The 27,630-nt window shown below is 38.5% G+C and overlaps 1 protein-coding gene and 1 long non-coding RNA gene across 4 annotated transcripts in view; one reads left to right on the top strand and one right to left on the bottom strand.

The window, feature by feature from the left end:
* The window catches only part of pbx4 (pre-B-cell leukemia transcription factor 4), a 540,918-nt gene that overhangs the window by 502,137 nt on the left and 11,151 nt on the right, over positions 1-27,630 (bottom strand). The gene's annotated exons all lie outside the window — the stretch shown is intronic.
* LOC138756449 (uncharacterized) lies at positions 74-27,118 on the top strand. 2 transcript variants are annotated; one of them, XR_011353074.1, is made up of 3 exons: positions 74-129; positions 3,639-3,718; positions 26,884-27,118. It is a non-coding gene; the product is annotated as an uncharacterized lncRNA (long non-coding RNA). The 2 variants fall into 2 exon arrangements; XR_011353073.1 differs by lacking the exon at positions 74-129 and adding an exon at positions 848-959.

Here is a 27,630-nt window from a genome sequence, read left to right as displayed (position 1 = left end):
ACAAGAGTGGGGTTGACCACTGGGAGATCCCTGCCACTGTAACAAACAATGTGAAGGTGCTCAGTAAAATGATCACACAGTCTGCATCCTGTCACCATAGCAGGAGCACCAGATGAAGCTGTCACAGAGGTAGGTATCAAGGGTGTGACTGGAAGGAAGGGATGAGTGGACAAGAGAGGCAAGAGGAAGCAATCCCTGCAAAAGGAAGCTACAGGAAAATGTATCTGGTGGTGGGATTATGTCATAGGTGACGGAAATTTCAGAGGATATGTTGGATGTGGAGGCTGATGGGGTGGTAGGCAAGGACAAGGGGAATCCTGTCCTTGCTGCGAAAAGGGTCAGAAAGGGCAGGATAGATATAGATATGCAGGAAATGGAGGAGTTCCAGTAAGGATCGAAATTACAGTGGTAGAGGGGTAATCACTTTTTGGGAGGATGAAATCTCGGATGATCTAGAATGGAACCAGATGCAATGTAGATGGAGGAATGGAGAAAGGAATAGAATCCTTACTCAAGGAAAGGGTGTGAAGAGGTGAAGAGGCAGAGAAATTGAGAAAGGGGAGAGTTAGAGATAGACCAAGTGAATTTGAGGTTGGGGTGAAAGTTAACAGCAAAATGGATAAAGCTGACCAGCTTTTCATGGGTGCTTGACGCAGCATTAATGTAATCATTAATGTAAGAGGACAAACTGAGGAACTTTGCTTGTGTGGGTCTTCCTCCCCTATATTGACATCTACATTGTGGCCAATCATTTCAATTCTGCGCCCCATTCCCACGGCAACATGTTGACAATGGCCTCATACACTGCAAAACCAAGGCCACCTATAAATTCAAAGTTCAGATTTATTGACAGAGTACATACTTATATGTACCCAGAGATTCTTTTTTCTGCCGGCCAAGTAGAATTTTTTACTCATTGATACTACTCAAAAAAAGATACATACACAAAAGAGAGCAAGGTAAACAAAAAAATATAATCAAACTGACTGCAATACAGAAAATAAATATTCAATAATAAATTATGTTTAAAGCAAGAGTCCTTAAATGAGTTTTTGATTGAGAGTTGTTAAAGAGTTTGATGATGGCAGGGCAGTAACTGTTCCTAAACCTGGTAGTATGACTCTTTCTTGATGGCAACAGCAATAGACCATGTTCCAGGTGGTATGGATTCTTGATAATAGCTGCTGTTTTCTGACAGCAGTGCTCCATGTAGACTTTCTTGATAGGGTGAGTTTTGCCTTTGATGTACTAGACTCTATTCACTACCTTTTGCAGGGCTTTTCACTCAGAAGTATTGGTGCCCCCAAACCAGGCTGTGATGCAGCTGGTCAGCACACCTTGCACTTCACATCTATGGAAGCATACCAAGGTTTTGAACGTCATACCACACCTCTGTAAACTCCAAAGTAGAGGTGCTGATGTGTTTTCTTCACGGCGACTTGTACTTCTGAGACCTAGATACATATAGGAGGTGCATCAAAGCATGGGAAAACTACTCCCAATGCTGTCTCAGAAAATTTACCAGACTGATACCCACATTTATGTTTTGTCCTAAAGACAACATTGAGAACACAAATACTAGAGGAAGTCAGCAATCTTGCAGCATCCATAGAAGATAAATATATATAACCGACGTTTTGGACTTGAGGCCTTCAAGGTACGAGTAATAACAGAGAGGTGTCACAACTTCAAGGGTTCAAGCCCAAAACATTGATTATGTATCTACCTCCTATGAATGTTATGAGACCCGCTGAGTTTTCCAGCATTTCTATGTTTTTACTACAATCAGAGGAACTGAAGACCTGTTTTTCACCTATGCATTGAGCCCTTAAGTAAATCAAGTTGGTTCCACTGGATAGGTTGCCTTGTTCATATGCCCAACTCCAGACTTCCAAAATAAGTTCTCTATTCCAAGCTTTGGCCTCCTTAAAAATGTGACCAATTCTTGGAAATACCAGGCCTATGACTCCAATAAAATGTTGAAAGATCATTCAGGGTGGCATTCAGTACCTAAATTCTATGCAACGGGAGCACAAGTGGAGCACCTGTCAACTACTGGTATTTCTTGCCACATCTATGGACAACTTCATGATTTCCAAACCAATCAACTTAAAATCCATAAACCAGAGCGGAAACAAGTTATCCTCAATCCATAAGGATGATCCAAATTGTTAAAATATGGATGAAAAATATCCTAGATGGCTAGATGGATCAAAATGTGACAAACAATAGCAGTCCAAGGTGTCACCTCATTACCAACCTGTCAGGCCAACATGATGCTCACATCAAGAATTTTTTGTTAATGGGCATTCGTTTGGATGAAGAACTGAAATTTAAAGCTACTTTTAGCCATTAAATCTTTTTTTTACTGAGATTGGAAGACTGTACACAACTCCTCACTGAAGTAGAGGGAAATAAAAGCAGAGGAATGAAAAAAGTGTCGGGTGGACAATAAAAAGATAATTGTAGAAAACAATTGCAAACAGGATACACAAATTTTCATTTCTACTTAAACTGCACGAGAATAGTATTCATTTTCCTTTGAATTACACTAGCTGAAAAGTTACAAAACTATGATATATTGAGAGGTAGTCATTTTATTAGACCAGCTAACAATTTATGGGTTAAAGCACTACACAAAACCAGAGCTATATCAGCAACCACAATAGTTGCAAACTTGTATGCTCTGTGCAGGCTGAAAGATTTCTAAGATCTATTATATAATTTGTTATGCCTTAATGGTCATGCATTATCTGGGAAACCATTAACATAACTATAATTAAATCAGACAAGGATGAGGTCAGAATAACCATCTTAAACTAATAAAACCAAGACGAACTTTGAATGAACTCTGGCCACCACCAGGAAACTCTCAAAAGCACACTTTTTTTCCCTGGTGTAACAGATTAACATACCTCTGTCAGTCTTAGCAGTAACTCTAGAAACTGGTTGAGCAAGTTTACTCATTTCTCTGCCAGATCCTTTGCAATTTTGGGATCTTACCCAAAATGTGTGTTCATTATGTGACTTTTTGCTTAAAAAGTGATCACACATTTTGGGCAATGTTTGATTGTTTTGTTTGTAAGTGTTTGTTTTGGGTTGATTTCAGAAAACTTTATTCCTCTAATGGTCATTTTCTAAGCATAAAGTATTCAACTGAAAACTCTCCAAAGGATCAATTTTATATATTATACATCTTATTATACACAAATATATTAGCCATCTTGTGGCAAAATTGAACTGCAAGAAACAAAACTATAAACTTTCACTATTAGAAAAATGATGGGAGCTCCCCAAAAAACAAATGCTCCTTTTGTTCAGGAACTCATTACCTTAATTTTTTGGTTTCTCCAGGCAGAATACACCATTTAAGGTAGAGATTTATAGGTTCTTGATTAACCTGGGAAACAAAGTTAATGGGGAGAAGGCCGGGCAGTGGGGCTGAAAGGATCAACTCGTGATTAAATGGCAGGGCATGCTCAATGGGCTGAATAGCCTATTTATGTTCTCATTTCTTATCTTATCAACTACTCAAGATCATTAATGTTCCTCTGGCAACCCTCCAGACTGTACTCATGATCAACCTTCATGTCATCTGCAAACATACTAACCCAACCTCCCACTTTCTCATCACAAAGGAGTCCCAGAACAGAGCCCTGCAAAGCACCACTGACCTCCATGCAGAATATGATCTACAACCACCCTCTGCATTCTATGGGTAAGTCAATTCTGTATCCACATAGCAAGATCTACTTGGATTCTCTATCTCATTAATTTCTGAATGAGCCTTGCATGAGGAACCTCATCAAAAGTCTTCTTGAAATCCAAATATACGGCATCTACCACTAACTTCATCAATGTGCTTTGTTACATTCTCTATCAGGCTCGTGGGACATAATCTTCCCCTGATGAAGCCATGCTGAATATCTACAATAGGATTATGCCTCACCAAATGCTTACAGGACCAGTCTCTCAGGATCTTCTCCAACACCTTGCCCTCCAGTGAAGTAAGACTCGCTGGTCTACAATATCCTGGGTTATCTCTCCCCTTGAACAAAGGCACATTTGCAACCCTCCAAAACTCCAGCCCTTCTACTATCCCAAAGTGATGATGCAAAGATCATCACCATTGGCTCAGCAATCTCCTCCCTTACTTCCCATAGAAGCCTTGAGTAAACCTCTTCTGGTTTTGGCGACTTATCCAACTTCAAAAGCTCCAACATATCCTCTTAATGTTAACATGCTCAAGTATTTCAGTCAGCTTTGTCATCCTCACAATTGCCAAGGCAGTTTTCTCTGGTGAATACTGAAGCAAAGTGTTAATTAAGAACCTCCGCTACCTCCTCTGACTCCATTAACACACTTCCATCACATCCCCTCACTCATTTTATCCTCAACTCATTCTCTCGCTCTTTACATACTGTACATGTTGTGTCTTGGGGTTTTCCTATATCCTGCTCAACAAGGCCTTCTCATGGCCCTGTATAGCTCTCTCAACTCCTTTAAGCTTTTTCCTGAATCATTTCTCTAGTTATCAATTCATATCCACTTGAACCTTTCATGAGCTTTTCTTAATTAGACTTTCTTTCTCCCTTGTTCTATATCCCTACACCTACCTCAATGGAATACACTTGTGCAGTGTCATGCAAATGTTCCCAGAATATTTGCCACATCTTTCCCCAAGTACATCTGCTCCCAATTTATGCTCCTAAGCTCTTTCCCCATAACATCACATTTTCCCCTTCATTAAATATTTTATTCCAAAATTTGCTATTCCTGTCTTTCTCCAGCAATATAATAAAGGAGGGGGAGTTGTTATCACTTTCTCCTAAATGTCTACCAACTGAGAGATCAGACACCTGACACAATACCAGGTCAAGTGTGCCTCCCCTCTAATTGACCAATCTACATATTATGTTTGGAAACCTTCTGGAATACCTAACAAATTCCACTCCATCCATACCCTTCACTCCATGTTGGTGCAAACCAATATTAGGAAAGTTAAAATCACTGATCAAAACAACCTTGTTATTTTTGCACCTTTCTACAATTTTCCTCCCTGTCTGCTCCTTGACATCAGTTACTATTGAGTCTATAATATAGACCCAGTAGGGTTATTGCCCCGTTCCAGCTCCCGACTTCCCACAATGACTCAGTAAACAATCCGTTCACTACTTCCCCTCTTTTCTGCAGTTGTGATAGGAATTTGAAATGCTTAAAGCTCAGCATGTTCCACAGTCTTTCCTGCCCCCAGGACAGCCTAGTCTCAGTAATGGCCACAACATCATAGTTCCACATATTGACCCATGCTTTCGATTTCACACTTTGAGAACTACCATTGGTCATAAATATTGCATGAAACCAAGGTCTGAACTTAATGAAGAATCAAACAAGAAGAGACTGCAGAGAAGACAAACATCAAGGATAAAGATGTGCCAATATTAAGTCAGTGAGGCCAGGCACGAGTTCTGCTGAAACGCTCAATGATTGAGAAAATCATCATAGATAAACTTAAATATTCAGAGATGGCACTAAACTCGCTGCACATTTTTTCTTCTTTTCCAACAGTCAAGAGTTGTAGCTAATTGTAAACAAATCTCCTGGAAGAACTGATTGTTCAAACAACATCAGTGAGGGGGTGGGGGGGGAACCACAGTCAACGTTTTGGACCAAACATTTCAGGAAGACTAGGGATGAGAGAAGCTATAATAAAAAAGACAGGTGAAAGAGGTGGGACAGGAGCCATTTCTCAAAACTCAATAGCCACCCTCAGTTCTCAGTTGCATACAATTTCAACTTCCCTTCCCATACTGATTTGTCTGTCCTGGGTCTTCACCACCATAACCAGAATGAGTACCAACATAAACTAGTGGAACACTTATTTTCTAATCTACAGCCCAATGGAATTAATGTAGAATGCTCTAACTTCAGGTAACAAGCATTCTCACTCTTTCTTCTTCCATATCACTTCTGCTCTTTCCTATTTCTCTTTTATTTTCACCGCCCACCCTCCCCCCCACCACTTTGGTTCCATTCCCCTCCACCCCATCTCTCCACTGGATATTACCACTTACCCCCTTCCCCACACACTGCCCTCAACCCAAAAAAACTGTTCCACCTGGTCTCTTTATATCACTAGTGTCATCTTCTCTATCAGGTTCCAGTTTATGGAAACCAACGCCTCCCTTCACAATCCACCCTGTACAGCTCAACTTCCTCCACCCCTCCTCATACACCGCCTCCACCCAGCACTCTTCCTCCTGACACCTCCCCTTGCTCCTCTTAATCCACCACCTCACTTTCTCTGCCTTACACCTTTTTTTAATGCACTATCTTACTTTCTCCCATTTTCTTGCACTATTTTGAAATGCAATTTATAGCTAAATTTTAACTGTAATGCTGCCGAAAAACAAATTTCATCAAGACAATAAATTCAGATTCTGGACCTGACTTTTCAATGCAACATGTCCTCTAACAGAAACCACTTCTTTTCTTGTATTTCATATTAATTGAATGAATCCCATTAAAATGTGCCAAAATGTTCATGACACTGTTTGATTCAAAAATTAAATAAAAATAGAACAAAACCTTGAAGAAAAAAATAAATTGTACGCAATTGATATTAAAAATAAGCAACAGATAGTTCTAAGAATTAAGAGTTTTCAAGCACTTATTTTACTGCACAAGTCAGAGTTACAAAGTTATCAAAATAAAAACTAAAATACAAGCCACCAACTAAATCCAGATTGATTCATTCTTTCAGGAAAAAAGGGAATCCCTTTTATAAATATTGCTCAACAGCGAAGTAAACAAAGTAGTTCCAAGGAAAGTGGTGCACTTAATTTTATTACAGTCACATAACCAGAAATATTCTTAATTTCCTGATGCGTACAGAACAAGAAACAAATGCAGGATAGAAAACAACCCAAGACAAATCTCTATTATTAAAACAAGAAAGTACTTCACCAAGAGTACTGAAATTTTCATTTCCACTTGTCTCAATTATGTTTCACAGCTTACTGCAGAATATTTTAAAATGAGGGAAATGTATACTTCAAGAAATATTCTTAATAAAACAAATTACAATTCAACATAAAGGTCTGAAATTTCTGTGGAATGCTAAAGTATTACTCTGCTGACACAACTCACTGCTATTTCTATAAGATGAATGATCTTTTAATAAAGCTCCTGTTTCGCGGAAAAACAAAAATGCAGTTTCATATACAAATGTTAAGATTTTCACTTGTGTCCCTGAAGGTAATTTTGGCACCTAAGGAATAAGGGATTATTTAAGATTCTTATTTCCAGAATTATTATAAATGCAGGGTTTTACCACTTAACATTATAAAAGCCCAGTTGCTTAGAAATAAAAAATACAAAAATGCTTTATAAATTAAAGTAATAGTTGATACATTTGAAAGTGCAACTTTTCATTCCATCTCCTCATTTTGCTTGTTACTTGACCCCAGTTTTTTGACATAGCTCTGTACATTTATAGTCTCTAATTGCTCAACATTTCCAGAACATAATCATTGCTGTCCTGTGATACTCTACTGAATGCCCTCCATTAATTTCCACTCCCCTTTCAGTTTCAAAGGATACCTAATCCTAATGTTACAGACATTTCAGACAAAGTCCTTCAGCTCTTTATAAAATGTATCCCAAAACAAGGTTTTCTGGTCTGCAACAAATAATGAGAAAATCATCCACAAAATACTTATTCACTTGGTTTTGTTTAGCTCCACCACTACAGATCTCATGTTCTTTTCTTTGGCTTGGCTTCGCGGACGAGGGGGTAAATGTCCACGTCAGCTGCAGGCTCGTTTGTGGCTGACAAGTCCGATGCGGGACAGGCAGACACGGTTGCAGCGGTTGCAGGGGAAAATTGGTTGGTTGGGGTTGGGTGTTAGGTTTTTCCTCCTTTGTCTTTTGTCAGTGAGGTGGGCTCTGCGGTCTTCTTCAAAGGAGGTTGCTGCCCGCCAAACTGTGAGGCGCCAAGATGCACGGTTTGAGGCGATATTAGCCCACTGGCAGTGGTCAATGTGGCAGGCACCAAGAGATTTCTTTAGGCAGTCCTTGTACCTCTTTTTTGGTGCACCTCTGTCACGGTGGCCAGTGGAGAGCTCGTCATATAGCATGATCTTGGGAAGGCGATGGTCTTCCATTCTGGAGACGTGACCCACCCAGCACAGCTGGATCTTCAGCAGCGTGGACTCGATGCTGTCGGCCTCTGCCATCTCGAGTACTTCAACGTTAGGGATGAAGGCGCTCCAATGAATGTTGAGGATGGAGCGGAGACAACACTGGTGGAAGTGTTCAAGGAGCAGTAGGTGATGCCAGTAGAGGACCCATGATTCGGAGCAGAACAGGAGTGTGGGTATGACAACGGCTCTGTATACGCTTATCTTTGTGAGGTTTTTCAGTTGGTTGTTTTTCAGACTCTTTTGTGTAGTCTTCCAAAGGCACTATTTGCCTTGGCGAGTCTGTTGTCTATCTCGTTGTCGATCCTTGCATCTGATGAAATGGTGCAGCCGAGATAGGTAAACTGGTTGACCGTTTTGAGTTTTGTGTGCCCAATGGAGATGTGGGGGGGCTGGTAGTCATGGTGGGGAGCTGGCTGATGGAGGACCTCAGTTTTCTTCAGGCTGACTTCCAGGCCAAACATTTTGGCAGTTTCCGCAAAACAGGACGTCAAGCGCTGAAGAGCTGGCTCTGAATGGGCAACTAAAGTGGCATCGTCTGCAAAGAGTAGTTCACGGACAAGTTTCTCTTGTGTCTTGGTGTGAGCTTGCAGGCGCCTCAGATTGAAGAAACTGCCATCCGTGCGGTACCGGATGTAAACAGCGTCTCTCAGAACTAAATGTTCCTCACTATTGCATTAACTTTCCTCTTTAATCACATTTGCTGTAGCCCCTGATCTCTTTGTTCTCCAGACATGAATTTTAGTTTCCTGTCTCAGTTTTAACCTTTTCAATTGTTCCACTCATGTTCCCATTGCCCTGCCATTCCAGTTTAAATCCTCTCCTCAGCAAGGATACTGGTTCCGGTCCTGTGAAAATACATTCCATGCTGCTTGCTCACATCCCACTTTTCCCAGAACCAATCCTAAAGTATCAGGAATCCAAATCCTGCACCACCTTTACAGCTACACAGTCATCTGATCCATTCTTTTCTTCCATACTCACTATTAAATGACACAGCAAGTAATCCTGAGTTTATTATTTTTAAAGGTCCTGCTTTTTAAATTTCTTCCAAATGAAATTTCTCATCCCTTAAGCTGCCCATGTCAGTAATGTCAACATGCACCACAACCACTAGTTCACTTTCACTCTCCCCTTCAGCTCCTTTGAAACATTCTAGATGTTGACACCAGGAAGCTGCCATACCATGCCAGAATCTTATTTGCAGCCAGAGTAGCATCTGTCTTTTACAACCAAATCCCCATCACATAAGCTATTCCATTTTTTAAAATTTATTTTTGATTTTCTAAAGACTCATGCATATCTAATAAACAAAATGTTACATATTCTTTCCACGTAATGATTTAGAGTCCTTATTTACCCCTCCTTACACCCTTCCCTCCCTATCCCTTAAATTATACAAATACCAAAATATAAAAATACCACCTAAATACCTAGAGGACCTTGGGTTTTAAATAAAAACAGGTAGGGCAAAAACATGCTGTCTGCACCGCATTCCCAATTTCATATTTTTTTTTATATATTTTTTTTATTTTTCACACTGAACCATATCAACCAAAATATGAACAAACGTTTCTCATTAAATTTTACACAGTGGCATTTTCTCCCTTTTTTTCCCCTTTCCCTCCCTCCCCTATTCCCATCCCCCTCCAAAACCCATAAATATTCAACATATACAATACAGTAAAACCATAAAACAATATCTTCACACAAAGGAAAATAAACAAGAAAAATACGTCATCTATTTGTTACACAGTGAATCTTAGTTTTGTCTTCATATCATTTTCATTTTAGGTGATGGAGGTCCGAAGCAAGCTCTCTCTGTTATGTTCCATGAATGGTTCCCAAATTTGTTCAAACAATGCGACTTGTTCAAACTACTGCTAAGGCTGTCATAATTAATTTTTTTTTGCACTTTATCCAATTTGAGGCCTAATTCTTTACTTTTTATGTTACTTGAAAGATCTCTAGATTTTTTAGTATGATATTTTTTGTAATTTTATTTAATAACTGATTTAGTTCTTACCAAAACATATTCACCAATTTCATATTCTTAATCCTTTACCTGCTGGAACAGACAGTTCTTTTATTTGGGGAGGGAGGGGGTGTGAATTATAATCTATGTACTTATGTGCCTCAGATACAGTTGCCACACTTCGACGAATGTGTCATATCTCTTCTGTAAATTGTAGATTTTCTTCAGGGGAATGCAACTGTATTTCCATATTCTATCATGCGATATTTAGCTAGGAGTCGGACTTCCACATAACCGTTATATACTTCCTGGCTACTGACAAGGTGACCTTCAAACTGAATTTGGGAAAATACAGTTTAGAATAATGTCCAAACACCAATGCCCCTGAGAAGGTACAACTCCAGATCCTGTGGAAAATCCACCTTTATCTTCCCAGAAGGATCTCACCCTTGTACACAGCCAGGTAAAGTGGACAAAGGTTCCAACCTCTACACTGCACTTAAAGCACATTTCTGAAACTTCTGGCTTTGACTTGTGCAATTTGATTTGTATAACTGATGCAAGAAATTATATTGCACCAGCATTTGTCTGGCATTAACAATTCCTATCTGGCTATTCAAACACATGTCTTACCACCATCGCTCATCAACTGTTATGCCAAAGTCTGACTCCCATCTTTCCCTTGACCAATGTAAGCCCTGTTTTGGGCCTTCACTTTGGATTATGGAATATATCCTAGAGATAAATTTAAACACAATCCCCTTTTGAATCCCCATGTCACTACAGTCAGTCAGAGTATTTGTTGGTCCCAGTTTGTCCCTTAGGAAAGATCTTAATTGCAGAAAGCTGAAAAAAGAAAAATGTTCTATTCGACAAATCATTTTTAGTCCTCAACTGCTCAAGTGACATGAGCTGCCCTTGATAGCAACAATCCTCAATGCACCTGATCCCCTTCTGGCACCGGTGTCCAGGATTTTATTACCTAGAGTCATGGGTATTAAATTGTTCTGGGTCAAGGGAGTTTTAGGAGAGAGCCCCACCTTTAATCCAATTCATTGATTTACTCTTTGCCAATCTGGCATGTTTCATTATGGGCTTAACTATTTTTTTTTTTTTAACTAATTTGACATCCCATTTATATACAAATTCTCCTGCTTTCTTTTCCCCCACTTCTTTGTGCCAAAGAAAAAAAAGGCAACAAACCTCGCCTTGGACACAGAGTAAATCTTTTTTAAAATCGGGTAGTTTTAAGTCCCCCAATTTATATTCCCTTGTCAACTTTTCCATGGAGACTCTAGACACTTCACCATTTCACAAAAAGTTTGACTCATCCATTGATTATTTCAAAGAAGCACTGGAGCAACAAAATGGTGATGTTTGAAAAAGATTGTTGTCTTGGCATCACCTTCATTTTTTCAGTTAACTCCGCCCACCAACGTTATGGGCAGAGTTTTCCATCTAGCCAAGTCCTCCTCAATCATCCAGAGCAAGAGGAGATAATTTATATCTATCTGTCTATCTCATGTAGGTCTTTAGCCATTCTTAATCCTAGGTATTTAATACCTTCCTGCAGCCACATGAATTGGCTTTCCCATTGATGGGGTGTATAATCTACTTTCAACAAAGACATGATTTCACTTTTATCCAGATTAACCAGAAGACCTTCCAGTAATCCTGCAGTATGGTCCTCAGTCTGGCCAATGAACCTGGCCCAGGTTCTGTCAAATACACTAACTCATCAACAGCAAATAGGTTGATTTTGTGTTCCACCTGACCCATCTTAAACCCCTTAATTTCTGGATCCCGCCGAATGGTTTGGCTATCCCAATTTTTATCCTACCCTCCAGGGAGCAGTGCTTGCTTTTCTTGGAGACCAATTGAAGTAGGTACTATTGGGGAAACCCAATTGTGCAGAGAGATAATCTGTTCATCACAACTGCTTTCCACTGCTTAAATTGAATTGTTTATTGTCAAGTGTACAGAGAAAACCTTATTTTTGCATACCATACAGGCAGCTTGCACAAAGTCACCAAATTCAAGCACCATTTTGGATCCACAAAAAAATAGTCATCTACACCACTTCCAACAGATCAATTAGCATATACATCAACTGGCAAATAGGTCGACTGCCCTTTTTCAGCCTCATTTTAATGGTTTTAATCATACATTGGGTGTATATTGACATCTAAAAGTCACTGTTGGGCTTTGTCTGGTGTACAGGTTGACCCCCCACCCCAAAAAAAATCACGATGCTTGGGATGTTGGGCATTGGCTGAAGGTAGTTGTCATCATGGAGGCTCCAGCAAAACGATGAAAGTATGAAGTGAGTCAAGTTAAAAGTAATAGAAGTGGCCAAGAAAACTGCTGCAAGAAAATTTGATATGAGAAGCTGGTAAGAGATTAGAGAAAGAGAGACTCCAAGAAAAATACCAAAAAGGCAATGTTTAATGAGAAGAGGAATCACTTGTTGGCCAGAGTTGGAAAATCACATTGCAGCATGGGTATGTGAACAGAGGCAAATTTGCTGCATAGTAACACAAAAATAAGTGGGCAAAGTCGCACCTGAACTCAGTAAAGATCTTGAAGCTACAGTAGTCTGGTGCAACTATTTCATGAACAGGAAAAATCTGGTATTACAACAAACAAAAATTGCTCAGAAACTACCAAAAGATCTTGATCATAAAGTTATGTTTTCACCAGTTTATTATGTAACCGGCATAAACCACAGTTTGCATTGGCAAAAATTGGAAACATGGACGAAACCCCCCCCATGAATTTTGACATGATAGGCAATACAACAGTGTGAAAACTGCAAACCAGAAGTACAGGCCATGAAAGGAACATGGTGGTGTTATTGTGCATGGCCAACAGGATGAAGACCCATGGTAATCTTCAAGTGCAAAAATAAAACCTAAAATAAAATTCCCAGCAGGTATTTTTGTACATTTTCATCAAAAAGTTTGGATGGATGAAAATAGTGTAAAACTATGGATAGACAATGTGTGGAACAGGCAGTTTACGCAAAGAACAAAGTTTGCTGGTCTGGGATGTTTCATAGCCACTTAACAGAGAAAACCAAGTAAATTAGCACTAAATAATACTTACATGGCAGTTATCTTGAATGGTTTGACACCTAATGCAACCTCGATGTTTGCTTGAACAAGCCATTCAAAGACCATGTGTGTGAGGAATGGAATACAAGGATGACAAGTGCAGAAAAATTGTTTACAAAAGGTGGGGCAATGCGTGCTGCATTACTTGATGTGACATGTGACTAATATAATTGTTTAAAAAGTGCAGTCTTGTGCAAGTGATCCCATGGAAGTTTTTTTGTGGGACGTTGACACTGAAGCCGCCTTATCAGATACAGACTGGGACCCGTATAATGACCATTATGAGAAGTTGATGGCGCTGACATCGCTGTGTGGTCTCACTAGCATCACCGCCGTCTATCATTGCGCACAGAAAACTCCTAGTCATGCTCACTAGCAGTTTGGTGTTTATCACAATAAGGGCATTTGTTCAACATGGTGATAGCCGTGGAAGATTTTACCCCAAGATGACAACTGAAGGAAAAAGCTTAAGCTATATTATTGGATAAACTAAAAGTGGTGAACTATGCTAAGGAGCATGTTAATAGAGCAGCAGTAAGTGTTTTTTGGGGCACCACTACAGTAAAAATGATAAGAGAATGGAGAAAGCAAGAACAACAGCTACAGACTACTAAAAAAGGTAAACATAACCTTTGTAGTCCAGTCCCACATTGGCCAGAACTTGGGAGTTTAAAAAAAAATGGGTGATGAGAGGAATTCAGGGAAATGTGTTTCTACCAAAATGATCATTAATGCCAGATTAGGAAAAGAACAAGGGAATCAAGGCTTTGCAGGAACAGGTTCATGAAAAGGCAGGGTTTATCAATGTATGCAAAAACATCCATTGCGCAGAAAATGCCAGCAGATTAAGACAGAATATTAGAATTTCACCAATTTCTAATAAATGCACAAAAAGAAACTAGTTTTGAACTGAGCCAAATAGGGAACATGGATGAAGTTCCAGTAACATTTGATGTTCCCTCCAACAAGACTGAGTGTCAAAGGGGCTAAAACAGTCGTAGTAAAAACCGCTGGTCATGAAATGACACCATTCAGTAGTTCTGGCCTGTTGTGCTGATGCCACAAAATTGCCACCTTTTTAATATTTAAAAGAAAAACAGCCTAAAGAAAACTTTGTTCATGTTCATCCAAAAGGCTGAGTGGACGAAGCTGGAATCAACTTATGGTTACAGAAAATATGGGGAAATCGTCCAGGTGAACTCTTAAGAAAACCTTCATTGCTGGTCTGGGATCAGTTCAGGGCACACAGAAATGATGTTTAAAAAGGTGGGAGAACATTCCTGGTGGTCATTCCTGGTGGTCCGATGAGCCAATTGCAGCCTTTAGATGTGTGCATAAACAAACCATTTAAACATAGCATGCAAAAACACTGGAACAAACAGATGGGAGATTCAGATAGTGACTTCACATCAACAGGAAGAGTGAAACATCCCACCATTCCACAAATGGGAATGGATGAAGATATCTTGGGAAATGTAAGAACTGAAATTATTGAGAAGCCTTTTAAGAAGTGTGGATTTAGTAATGCCCTTCCTTGATGGTACTGAAGACAATCCATTATTTAAAGACAGCATTAGTGATGAAAAGTTTTTGGTCTTTGAAAATGATGCAGACAAATTTTCTGGCTTTGAAGATGATTAACAAAACACTGATATTTGTGTTTTTCACAGTAACTTCTTATTGTGTTTTTGTTTATGATAACCATACTGGTAACTTGTTTTCTTTCAAGATGTTTTCTGTTAAAGCAAATCTGCTTTTATTTTCTCTTGCAAAATACAGCAGTATTATTATTAAAAAGATTTTTCCTGCTGTCCTGTTGCATGTTTTGACCAAGTTTTTTTCTGCTATACTGCAGCTACATATTTCAATAACATTAAATGCTTAACCATAATATTCCCCACTGAAAAGGGGGGCCTTATATGCCATCAAATACAGACAAATACTCCCTGATGTCTTCCATAAACTTTCCTCCATTCACTTTGTACAGATGTCTTCTGGTGTTTGCTGCTGTCACACTGGCTGTCAACTCTATGTATGCCTCTCAATCTTGTAAACCTTTATCAAGTCACCCTTCATCCTTCTTCAAAGAGAAAAGGGTAGCTGTTAACCTTGCTTTATATGACTCATTCTCCAATCCAGGCAACATCCTGGTAAATCTCCTCAGCACCCTCTCCTAAGCTACTACATCCTTCCTGCAGTGAGACAACCAGAACTAAACACAATATTCCAAGTATACTTTAACCAAAGTTTTATAGAGCTCCAACATTACCTTTTTCTCCTGAACTCAATTTCCTCCACATCCATTTAAAAATCCAAGGGCCTTTTATATAAAAGGGAAGAACTACTATTCAACTTTTAAGTTCAGGATGGTCACAATTCCACACAAGGGGATCCTGAACATCCTGATAGGCCCTCAACACTGTCATTTCAACTGTGTTTTACCATTGAACTCTTTATGGAGTCCAGTGGTAGTGTGCCAATTTCCTGCAATTTCCCAGGAGTAACTGGAAAATGTGCCAACTGAATGTTATTTCAGTTCAATCAGTAATACCACTTCAAAAGAGAAAGACAAGTTTCTGTTCATTTATAATTATTCTGTTTTCATCGAGCCAATTTCAATCTATTTAATTATGTGCTTTCTGGTATAGTATATATAGATTTTAATTTTTTTTAAATCAAGAAATATCAATAAAATGTTTAACTTCATTTTTTTTAATGATTCCAAATGTCAGATTCACAAACATTCAAGCCATTTGACAGTTTGAACAGCTGGCTCAGCATGGGAGAGTGGCTTAATCAACTGCCAAAACATTTGTGGGTTTTAACTTGCCAACAAGTTAAATGTAAACATTCAGGACATTCCCAATCAAAAGATTTACTCTGAATTTGAATGTTGAGCATTTCCAATGAATTCTATATTAATAACTGTTTCTATTTCCCACTCCATTCAAAATTGATGCCCGAATTTTAGTGAACAAGCAATAAATAGGATGAACTCGCTTCCAAATTTCCACTACTATCCAAATGCTTTTCTGTGCTTTACTGTAACAGGAGCAAATTTTTAATGCCAAGCCTTCAAAAGTATAATGCTCAGTGAATTTGTAATAGAATATCATGTAGCAACTGCACGATACTAAAGCACTAAAATCTTGGAAATTGACATCTAAATTCAGCTTATTTTATGCATACCAGCAGTCAGAAACAAACATTGATGGAATGCCAAATCTCTTCAAAAACTTCCACAAAAAACTGACTTATTTTAAATAACTACATTGAATAGTATGGTATACACAGTAATTTAAAAAAATATATTTACATTTTAAATTTTAAAATAAAAACAATCTATATTGTTTAGCACTCAAAATGTCTCTTGGAAATATCCCAGAAAGACTGAGGGTTGGAGTGGAATACAGCACACTTGCACTTGTATTTTGTGTATTAAGTGAATTTGTGCATCTACAGTAAATTATGCATCATTATGTGAGCAACTTTGTTTCCAGATTATGATTCTCCAATTAGCAGAAAAGAAAATTAGCAACAAAAGTCACAAATACTTAGTGATTTGCTGTCATCTTTTTCACTTAATACCTTTTGACATTACTGATTAGTTTCTATTAAATTTGATAGGGCCTCATGTGGTTTACATCAGTTTTACCAAAATGAAATTTTACCCAACATACCGTAAATATTCGTGCATAATGCATTCCATGTATAATGGGACACCCCCCTCCATTTTTGAGGGGAATTTTTTTTACCCCCATGTATAATACGAACCCCCCCCCCCCACCACCTGAGTCACACTGCCCTCGCCCGGCCACCCTGCCCCTCGCCGGCTCGCCTGGCCACCCGAGTTGCACTACCATCTACCACTTGCCCGCAGAATTTTTTTTAAATTTTACTCTCAAGTATAATGCGACCCCCTATTTTTGAGAGGAAAAGGGGGAAAAATTTTTTGCATTATACTCAAATATTTACGGTAAGTATACTATGGATAGTTTTTGCCCATGCCACTTTGTAATTTAATGTAAAAATGCAACTGTATGTGGGGGAGGGAAACAAAAAGAATAAAATTTATTCCCATGAAGTGCAAATATTTTCCTATTTATAGATGATACATGAGTAAATTTTTTAAAAAGATTAATTTAGTTTTGAATATTGCATGAATTCAGGAGTACAAAACAATTCCAACATCTTACAATGATGACTTGAAAACATAAAATGGGAATACTTTGTGGCTCATATGTACTCAGAGCCAAAGGATAGGGCATGCTTCCATTTTGCACCTCTACTTCACTGAACCAGAATTCAGATCAATAGTTTCATATAGCCTGGAAAAGTATTTGAATACTTTATTGCTGTGAACTCATCATTCGTTTCAGTTTCACAATCAGACAAAAACCACAAGATGGACAAAATTCCCAAGAATTAATTATGCAAGCCTTACCATCTCATAGTAGGCCATTCCTGCATCTCCATTCAATATGATCATGACTGATCATTGAATTTCAGTACCCTATTCCTGCTTTCTCACCATACCACTCGATCTCTAACTGCATGGTCACATCCAAATCCATTTTGAATACAGTATATCCAGTGAACTACCCCCAAAACTTCCAGTGGCAGGGAGTTCCACAATTCACTGCAACTGAAGTTTCAGAGGGGAGTAGTTTGGGCCAGTTAATGGAGAAAAATGGAACTGGTCCACAAATGGAAATCTTTAAATAGGGCAAGGCCAATATCAGAGCAATTGGGCAGAAGTTGATTAGGAGAGGATGTCTGTAAGGGGGTGTTTGGAAAGTGGCATGTTTTTAAAATGTGGGATGTTTTTCATATGGGATATCAAGCGCTCTGGGACTATATATTCCTGTTAGGGTGAAAGTGTAGGAGTATGCTTTAGAAGAAAATCAGGAGGGCAAAAAGAGGACATAGGATGGCCAGAGAGAGAATTAATCCCATTAACGATCAAAGTCATCTGTGGGTGGGATTCTGAATGAATTTTTCTTATCAGTCTTTACTATAGAGGAGATTGTGGAAGCCAAGGAAATAGAGAAAACAAATGATGAGGTGCTAATCAGATTAGAATACTAGCGAGGCCCTAGCAGACTTGGGGTATATTAAAGTGGACAAATCCACAGGGTCTGATGAAGTGGATCCTCATACCTTGTAAGAAATTAGGAAAGAAATTGCAGAGGCCCTTGCAGAGACATTTACATCATCTTTGACCTTGTGTGAAGTGCAGAAAGACGAATTAACCTCGCCCTGTTATTGTAGCCAGGCAACTACAGACCAGTGAGTTTGATAAATTGCTGCAAGGGATTCTGGGGACAGTATCCACCAGCATTTGGATATAAAATACCGAATAGTTGTAGTCAACATGAATTAATGCATGGGTAGATACTCTCTCTATTTATATTTATATACAAGGCCTTTGACAAGATCCCATAATGGCAAGTTAGTCTGGAAGGTGAAATCACATGGGATCCAAGGAGGGCTGGCACATGGTTTTCAAAACTAGCTTAGTGGAAGGAGGCAGATGGTAGTAATGCAGGGATCTTTTTCTGATTGGATTTACTAATTTGTTTTACTGTGTCCAGTAGTATGCCACAGGAGTAATCACTGGATCCAATGCTGATAGGCATTAGAAAGATTAAGAGAAAAAGTCTTGACACACCTCAAGAAGCTGCAGGAAACCCATCTTACAAACAAGAAACATTCCAAATTTAAAAAAAGGGATGAGTAGGTCAGGTGGCAGTGTCATCCTTCAATTCCAGAGCTGGGGACTGGCAATCTTAATAAGAAAGAATGTTCCAGGTGGTCATTGACCCAGCAAACAGGTTAGTGTGTGTGTGTGTGTGTGTGTGTGTGTGTGTGTGTGTGTGTGTGTGTGTGTGTGTGTGTGTGTGTGTGTGTGTGTGTGTGAGTGATATATACGTGTATATAATATATATATCCAACATTTCATTGATGAAACACTTATACAAGATATACTCTTGAAAGCATTGGGGAGGGGATTTCAATTTTGTCTGGATCCGGTCATGGACAAGTCAGCCAAGGTGACGAGGGTCAAGCAGTTAAGTCCACCCTGGCCTTCATGAAAGACTTGGAGAAGGCTAAATCTGACGGAAAGGGATTATTCCTTTTACTTGAGGCAACACTATTCCTTCATTAGAATTGATTTTTTTCTGGCATCAGCCCAATTGGACAGTAGAATAGTGGAGACTGAGTTCATGGCTTGGCTGCTGTCAGACCATTCACTCCCTGACTTTGTCGATCATAATGCCAGATAAGCAGGCTATGGTGTATAGACGACACCTAAATCAATTGCTGTTGGGAAAGCCAGAATTTTGTAGCTATGTCATAACTCAGAAATTTTTTGCAAGATGAACTGGCCCTCAACTGACACATTTTTTTTAAAATTTGGAACACTTTGAAGGCTTAGATAATTTCATACATTAAAAGGGGATATATGAAGGAAATTAATAATTTGGAACAGGAGACTCAATTTGAAAAAGATTAAAGATCAGGGTCTGAATATGTTGATTTAGTAACTGAAAAGCTCAAATATTCAAAACAGAGAGGCTGAATTTAAGATTGAGGCAACAGTATTATGAACTGGAGGAAAGAGCCCATTAGGTCTTGTCCTAGCAGGTGAGGGCAGAAGAGGTCGAGGACAATTAATGCGATTCAAACGAGGGAAGCCAAGATTTCATACAAGCCAAAAGAAATAAATGATACACTTAGTAAGTTCTATAAAGAACTAAATAAATCAGAATCAAGGTGGACCCTGCCAAAATAGAGGATTTCTTGCTTTCATTGGAACTACCAAATTTGAATCTGGAGGATCAAGAGAAGTGTGACAGATTATGTTGTGTTTGTATTAGACATAGATATGCTTTAGGGAGATAAATTGGGGCAGATTTTTTTTTAAAGTGTAGGTCACATACAAACACTTTAAAACAGATGTTATTTAAAATACTGGAGCTCTGCTCATGCTAGACATGTCGGCCCCAAAGCCTTTGCGAAAGCTTTGGAAAGTGCTCAAGAGAGTTCACTAATAGATTGTTGTTTACAAAAATCAACAGATGAAAGAACTCATCGGAGCCTCAGACTGTCTGGAGTGGAATCTGCTGCTCTAGGAGGGTCATGTGGTTTTGCAAACAGGCTTTCAATGTGAGAGAGGCAGATCAGTTCTGCAGTTTTACAGACAGCAGCAGCAACTGGGACTGGAACAGGACAAGCTGGCAAGCTTGTGGGAAACCCCACTTGGAAGACTGGTTATGAGTGCTTAGTTCAGCCTGGCCAAAGCCCTTGTGGTTCATGCAAGAGGAGAGGACTGGTTGTCTAATGTTTCACTTGGAATAAGAGAAACAAAAAGAAACTCTGTGGTGACCTGAAAGAAATAGGTCATCATCTGGAGAACCCTGAGGGGGAAAGTTTCTTCAGCAAGACATTGAAGTGGCTGATTAAAAAGGAATCAGTTTGGTATCCAGCGAACAACAAATTTCTGAAATCCAACAGAACCTTCCTGAGCAGTAACCATTTACCTTTCAAACACCAAAGCCTGGTGAACTTTATGAATGTTAAATTCTGTGCACAGAATAAGAATTGCCTGCAACCAGTGAACTTGGGAGGAATGAGAAGTGAGATTGGACTGTAAATCAAAAGAACTTTTCTGAATTTATACACACATTACATAGATATCCGCTGAGAATTAGAAGGGGGTTAAGTTAGGTTAGTTAAGACAATAGTGATAAGCTCAAGTGTGATTCTGTTTTCATGTTTTAAGATAATTAAAAGCAACTTTTGTTTAATTAACCATTTGATGAATATCCATTGCTGCTGGGGTCCTCTGGGTTCGTAAAAGGAGTTAGACACCCCCTTCTCTAGAGAAGGGTTGAACATACTCTGAGCACTCTACAGCTGAGTAAATTGCCAGGAAAGGATGAATTTTCTATAAAATTTGATGGGGAAAACCAAAGACTTTTTAACGCCCTTTCTTATGAAGTTGGTGGATCAGACAGCAGAGACACATACCCTCCTGGAGTCTTTTTCAACAGCAATCATTATGGTGACCCAAAAAAGACAGGGATCCATTGAAACTTTCTTCCTACAGTCCTATATCATTATTGAATGTAGAATATAAATTATAAGCAAAAACACTGGCAAAACATTTGTTGAAATTAACAAACCTGGATCAGACTGGATTTGTTTAAAAGAACAAATGAGCAGATAATGTAGCTAGATTGCTAATACGCCTGGCAGAGTTAGGGGAGGACCTAGGAGTGGCTAGATCTTTGGATGCAGAGAATGCCTTTGAAGTGGGATTTTTTGTTTAAGACACTGGAAAAATTTGCACTGAGTCAAACATTTATCAATTGGGTAAGGACATTGTATTATAAATCCCTGGCTAAAATAATCACAAACTAGCAGATGTCTCCAGTGTTCACAATAAATAGATCTAGTTGGCAGAGCTCCCCAATGTCTGCCCAGCTCTGTTCATACTAGCTATTGAACTGCTGGTGGAAACCATTTGGCAAAATCCAGACAAACTAGTTCAAGGTGGGGCAAGGTGGGTAAAGTGGAAAACAAAAATCCACCTTTTTGGTGACGATGTAAGTATATTTGACAGAACCTCGGTGGTGGTAGGGGGGCATTGGCCAGACTGAGAACCATACTAGAGGATTACGGGAAATTCTCCAGGTACAAGATTAATCTAGATAAAAGCAAAATCCTGCTTCTATTGAAATGAGATTTATAGACTTCATCAACAGGAAAGCCAACTCACATGGCCACAGAAAGGCATAAATACCTAGGGATAAAGACCACTAATTTGCATACAAATCATCTCCCCTTGCTCCAGAGGTCCTGGCTAGATGGAAAACTTTGGCCATAACATTGGTGGGCAGAGTTAACTGTAAAAATGAAGGTGATGCTAAGACTACAATATCTTTTTCAAACATTGCCCATTTCATTGTCCCAGTGTTTCTTTAAAATGCTCAATGGATATGTCAGAAACTTTTAGTGGAACGGTAAAGTGTCTAGAGACTCCATGGAAAAGTTGACATGGGAATATAAATTGGAGGACTTAAAACTGACAGATTTTTAAAAATATATACTACTGGGCATCCCAGCAAGGTTTGAGGGAGGGGGGGGGGGTCTCCCTTCTTGGGCACGAATTGGGTTGCATGTGGTAAGGAAAAAGAATAGGAGAATTTATGCACAAATGGGATGCCAAATTAGTTTTGAAAAAACAGAACCTCATAATAAAACATTTGTGCTACATATGATAAAGAATAAATCAATGTATTGGATTGAAGATAGGGCTCTCTCCTAAAACACCCTTGACCCAGAAAAATTTAATACCCATGACTCTAGACAATAAGATCCTGGACACCTGGTGCTAGAAGGGGATCAGGTGCATAGAGGATTATTACCATCAAGGGCAGAATGTCATTCAAGCAGTTGAGGACTAAATATAACTTATCGAAAACATTTTACTACTTTCTGCAATTAAGATCTTTCCTAAGGGATAAACTGAGATCAACAATGACTCTGTCTGACTGTAGTGACATGGAGACACTAATTTGAAAGGGGATTGCGTATAAATTTATCTCTAGGATGCATTCCATAATCCAAAGCGAAGGCCTGAAACTGTGCTTACATCAGTCAAGGGAAAGATAGGAGTTAGACTTAGTTAGGCATAACAACTGATGAAGGATGGTGGGAAGATTTGTTTGAATAGCCTGACAGGAATTGTTAATGCTGGACATATCCTGGTGCAATACAATTTCTTCCATCAGTTATACCTCACACCGATAAAATTACACAAGTCAAAGCCAGAAATTTCAGGGATGTGCTTTAGGTGCATTGTGGAGATTGGAACCTTTGTCTACTCCACCTGGCTGTGTACAAGGGGCGATCTTTCTGGGAAGACCTGGGGGATACTATGGGGGAAAAAAATTACAAAGGTAGATTTTCCGCAGGATCTGGAATTATACCTTCTAGGGGACATTGGGAAAATACATTTTAGACTGTCCAAACACCAAATTCAGTTTGTGATAGTCGCCTTGTCAGTAGCCAGGAAGTATTTGGCAGCTAAATATAGCACAATGAAATGTGGATATACAGTGTTGCATTTCCCTGGAGAAAATCACCTACAATTTACAGAAGATATATGACACATTTGTTGAAGTGTAACAACTGTATCTGTATCTCCCCGAATAAAAGAAAAGAAACAATCCATCCCAGCAGGTAAAGGATTAAGAGAATGAAATGGGGAAGGTGGCATAGACTCCATGTTTTTGTCCCTACCTGTTATTTAACGCAAGGTACTCTAGCTTCGAGGAGAATCATGATGTTATTTCGGTGGTGTTTGTATTTTGGTATTTGTATAATTTAAGGGATAGGGAGGGAGGGGGAAATAAGGACTCTAAATCATATTACACAAAAAGAATGTCATATTTTGTTTATTAGATTTACATGAGTCTTTGGAAAATCAAAACTAAAATATTCAAAAAAATTTAGACATACAGCAGTGAAAAGTCCTTTTGACCCACGAGCCCATGCTGTCTAAATAACCCAATTAACCTACGACCCTAGTATGTTTGAGGGGTGGGAGGAAACCTGAGCACCAGGAGAAAACCCACAAAGATACTGGGTGAATGCACAAACTCCTTACAGAGAGCACCGGATTCTAACCCGGTTTGCTAACTAATTATTACACTAACTGTGACACCCCAATGCAAATCTTAAGGCATATAGAAATATCTGTCTTGTACCAATAGTAGTCACTCTTGAATATTGTAGAGAAAACAAAACTTTTCTACTTATCAATATCTATTACAAAAAAAGGAAAAAAATTAAATGACAATTAAAATGTATAAGTACTAAGATGGACAACATCACTACAGCTCTCCCCAATGAACTTTCTTTACCTTTGGTCTTCGAATTCCTCTTTCCCCATCTCACACACTCACGTGTACAGAGAGGAAGAATTTTTTTTTTTTTTTTTTTTAAAAACATGTCTAAATAGAACAAAAATATGTCGGTTCAAAACTAGAAGTTACTGTAATTGGCAAAATACTTGAATCACTACTGTACTTCCCAAAATCCAAAAACATTCATAGACCTGATACCCTATACAATGTGAAACCTTACTGCAATTACTAGTTTCAAACATGACATGTTTAAATGAAAAGCAAAAATGCTTAAATCTATTTGATAGACTAATTATTCCAATTCCTATTAATTCCACAAGATTTCTCAAGTTAGATATTGAAATTAACTATTACTAACACAGGTAGAATCAACCACACAAATGGTCTTGCACATAAAAATTTCTCCAGTATTGTTTTCACTTTTGTGATTGTAAGTAATAAATATTTTATTATAGGAACAATGACCAATCGTAAAGCAGTTGATCTGAATATATTTAATGATTTTTTTTCCAACAATTATGAATGAAAACAATACTACACAATTTACAAACTGCTGATATGAAGCTACTTTATTCAGAACAATAACCCTGATAATATTCCACTTTATAAAACTCAAAACTAGTAAAAACTGTCTCCTGTTTACTGCAAATAATAAAGCTAAAATGATATTTGCTTTATACTTTGGATCAAACCACTGGACTACAAATTAATAACATTAGATGAAGTTGAACAATAAATGTCAAATGGGTCATAATGCTATGCAGAATTGCACAGGGAATGGTGTCAAGGTTAGCACAACGCTGTTACAGTGCCAGCGACCAAATTTTGAATTCAGCGTTGTCTGCAAGGAGTTTGTACTTTCTCCCCATGCCTGTCAGAGTTTCCTCCAGATATTCCAGTTTCCTCCCTCTGTTCTAAGTTTAAAAAATCATGGCCAAACTGGTTCACACATCACTGAAATCTAAAGCCCCTTTCACACTGGCACCTTGTCCCAGCAATTGACAGCCAATCTACCAAGGGTAGAATGTGAAAGTTTTTTTTAAATCAGCATACATTGGTAGGAAGTATCATCCCTGGCATCTGATGACACCTGCGTGCCGATTAACCCAATGTGAAAGGGATATAGGGTATCCTGGGATAGAGTAGTGACATGTTGATTACATTTTTGCATGAGTGCAGGAACATGAAGGAAACAAAAGATTAAAAAGAGCGTGTGATGACACTTACATGCCAATTAAAGAACTTTCACTCTGGACCCTTAACCAGTAGATTGGCCACCAATAACTAGGACAAGGTGCCAGTGTGAAAAGGACTAGATACACCATGAAGCAATGCTAAACTAAGCTCATACCAAATCAACTAGGAGCTTGGTTTCAGCACCTTCACTCTGCAACTGGATTCTAAACTTCCCCTCCTGCAGCCCAAAAATCGTTGAGGATCTGAGAAACAGCTTCTTCAGTCTGTTGAGCGACTGAATAAACTGCTGCTCTTACTAACCCTCTGAGACTCTACCATTTATTAAACAATATTTATTTATTTTTATATATTATATACATACTGCATATGTATCATTTGTCTATGTGTGTTATATCTGGTTGTTTGCACGCCTTTGCAGAGGACCAGAAAACATTTATCAGGTTGTATTTGAACTTGACAAAAATCTGACAATGACCCTCAACAGTGGTGCACAGAAAGCTGAACACTCAATTGCCTTACATTCCCTGTTCATCCATGACTGTGACCAAATACCACTCCAACTCTACATATTTGGAAATAGCATCACTTGTGTAAAATCAGACACCACCAGATCCAAGGACAGTTTCTTTTCTACTGCTATCAGATTCTTTTTTAATATTTTATTCAAAATTGCTATCAGATTCCTGAATAAACCTTACATTGCCTTTGATCCAATCTACCATCTCTTTGTACTGTTTTGTTTGCTGAATTTATGTACGAGTTGACTTGCTGGATAGCACAAATTTTTCACTGTACCTTGATATATGTGAACTTGAACAATGTAAAAAGTTCTACAATTTGGGAGCTAGATTGAGCTACGTTAGTTACATTTTGAATTTCTGCTCTGTTTGATTCAATCATTAATTATTAAAAGTAACTGGCCTCCATTCAGACTTAAAAGACTAATCATAAAATGGAATATTCATCATTAAACTTGCAAACATTCAACTTTTTAAATGTCTAATTTTACCCATGATAAGCTAACTCATCACAAGGGTCGAACATTTATGCAAGATTGACATAAAAATGGCAATGTGATATTCTCAAACACATCCATTATTCATTCCCATAAATGTGTAGTCTGGAGAATGCTGCTTACAACTTATATGTGGAAGACACTTTTTTTAAAAATAAAGGATAATTAAGAGTCCAGGACCAGCATATTCTAGTGCGAAGGAAGAACAAGGCTGGCATGGTAAGAGAATATTGGATGATGAGAGAGATGAACTGGTCAAAATAAAAAAGTAAGCATACAAACTTCAGGAAGAGACAATCAGACAGAGCCCTGCATTATGAAGGTCAAAGGGGGCCATGAAATATCCTTAGCAACAATTACTAATAAGAGGCTTGGTCAAGAGTCTGATAAACGGTCCTTGAATCTAGAGGTTTTTTTTTTTAAACTTGTCATTTCTACCCAACAGAGGGAAAAAGAGCGCAACTGGGGTGCCAAGACCTTGGCACACAGGAGTTTGGAAACCAATTTGTTTGGGACTATGCTGTTGAAGGTGGAGCTACAATCAATAAATTGGCATCCAAAAGAGGTGAATTACAAGTTGGTATGGTGAAAAGAACAGATCTCAAAATGGGTTCTGGTATTCCATGCCCCTAAAACTGAAGAAATTGATTTTTTTTCCCCTAAACAAATAAATCATACCACTTCCATTTAAACATGGTATATCAGATTGTCAGGATCCTGTCAATGATGTGATTTATGACTTGGTATGAAATTTAAACTTTGTTTCAGAAAGTGATTGAAACTATGGACTGCCACCCCTGCAAGAAACTGAGTTTTGTTTCTATATTTTCATATTAATATTTTTATTAGTTTTTACTTTATAAACATTTCTTTCTGAACCTAATTTGACTCCTTTCTCCCTCCAGTTTCTTGGGCCAATCTTAAAAATTTCATAGATAATGGAGACAAAAAGAAAAAATTACGAGGTCACAATGCTCCACAAAGAAGCCTGCCCATTCAATTTGAACATTACAGCACAGGCCCTTCAGATCACTAGGTTGTGCCAACCAATACAAATCTACTCCATCAACCTCACCCTTCCCAAACCATTTATTTTTCTTACGTCCATGTGCCTAAGAGTCTCTTAGATGTCCTCATTGTACCAGCTTCCACCACCATCCCTGGCAATCCATTTTAGGCACCCACCACATAA

This window comes from Narcine bancroftii, chromosome 3, assembly GCF_036971445.1.
Source record: "Narcine bancroftii isolate sNarBan1 chromosome 3, sNarBan1.hap1, whole genome shotgun sequence".
Lineage (NCBI taxonomy): Eukaryota > Metazoa > Chordata > Chondrichthyes > Torpediniformes > Narcinidae > Narcine > Narcine bancroftii.
Note: the sequence above shows the minus strand (reverse complement) of the source record. Positions and strands in the feature narration are given on the sequence as shown.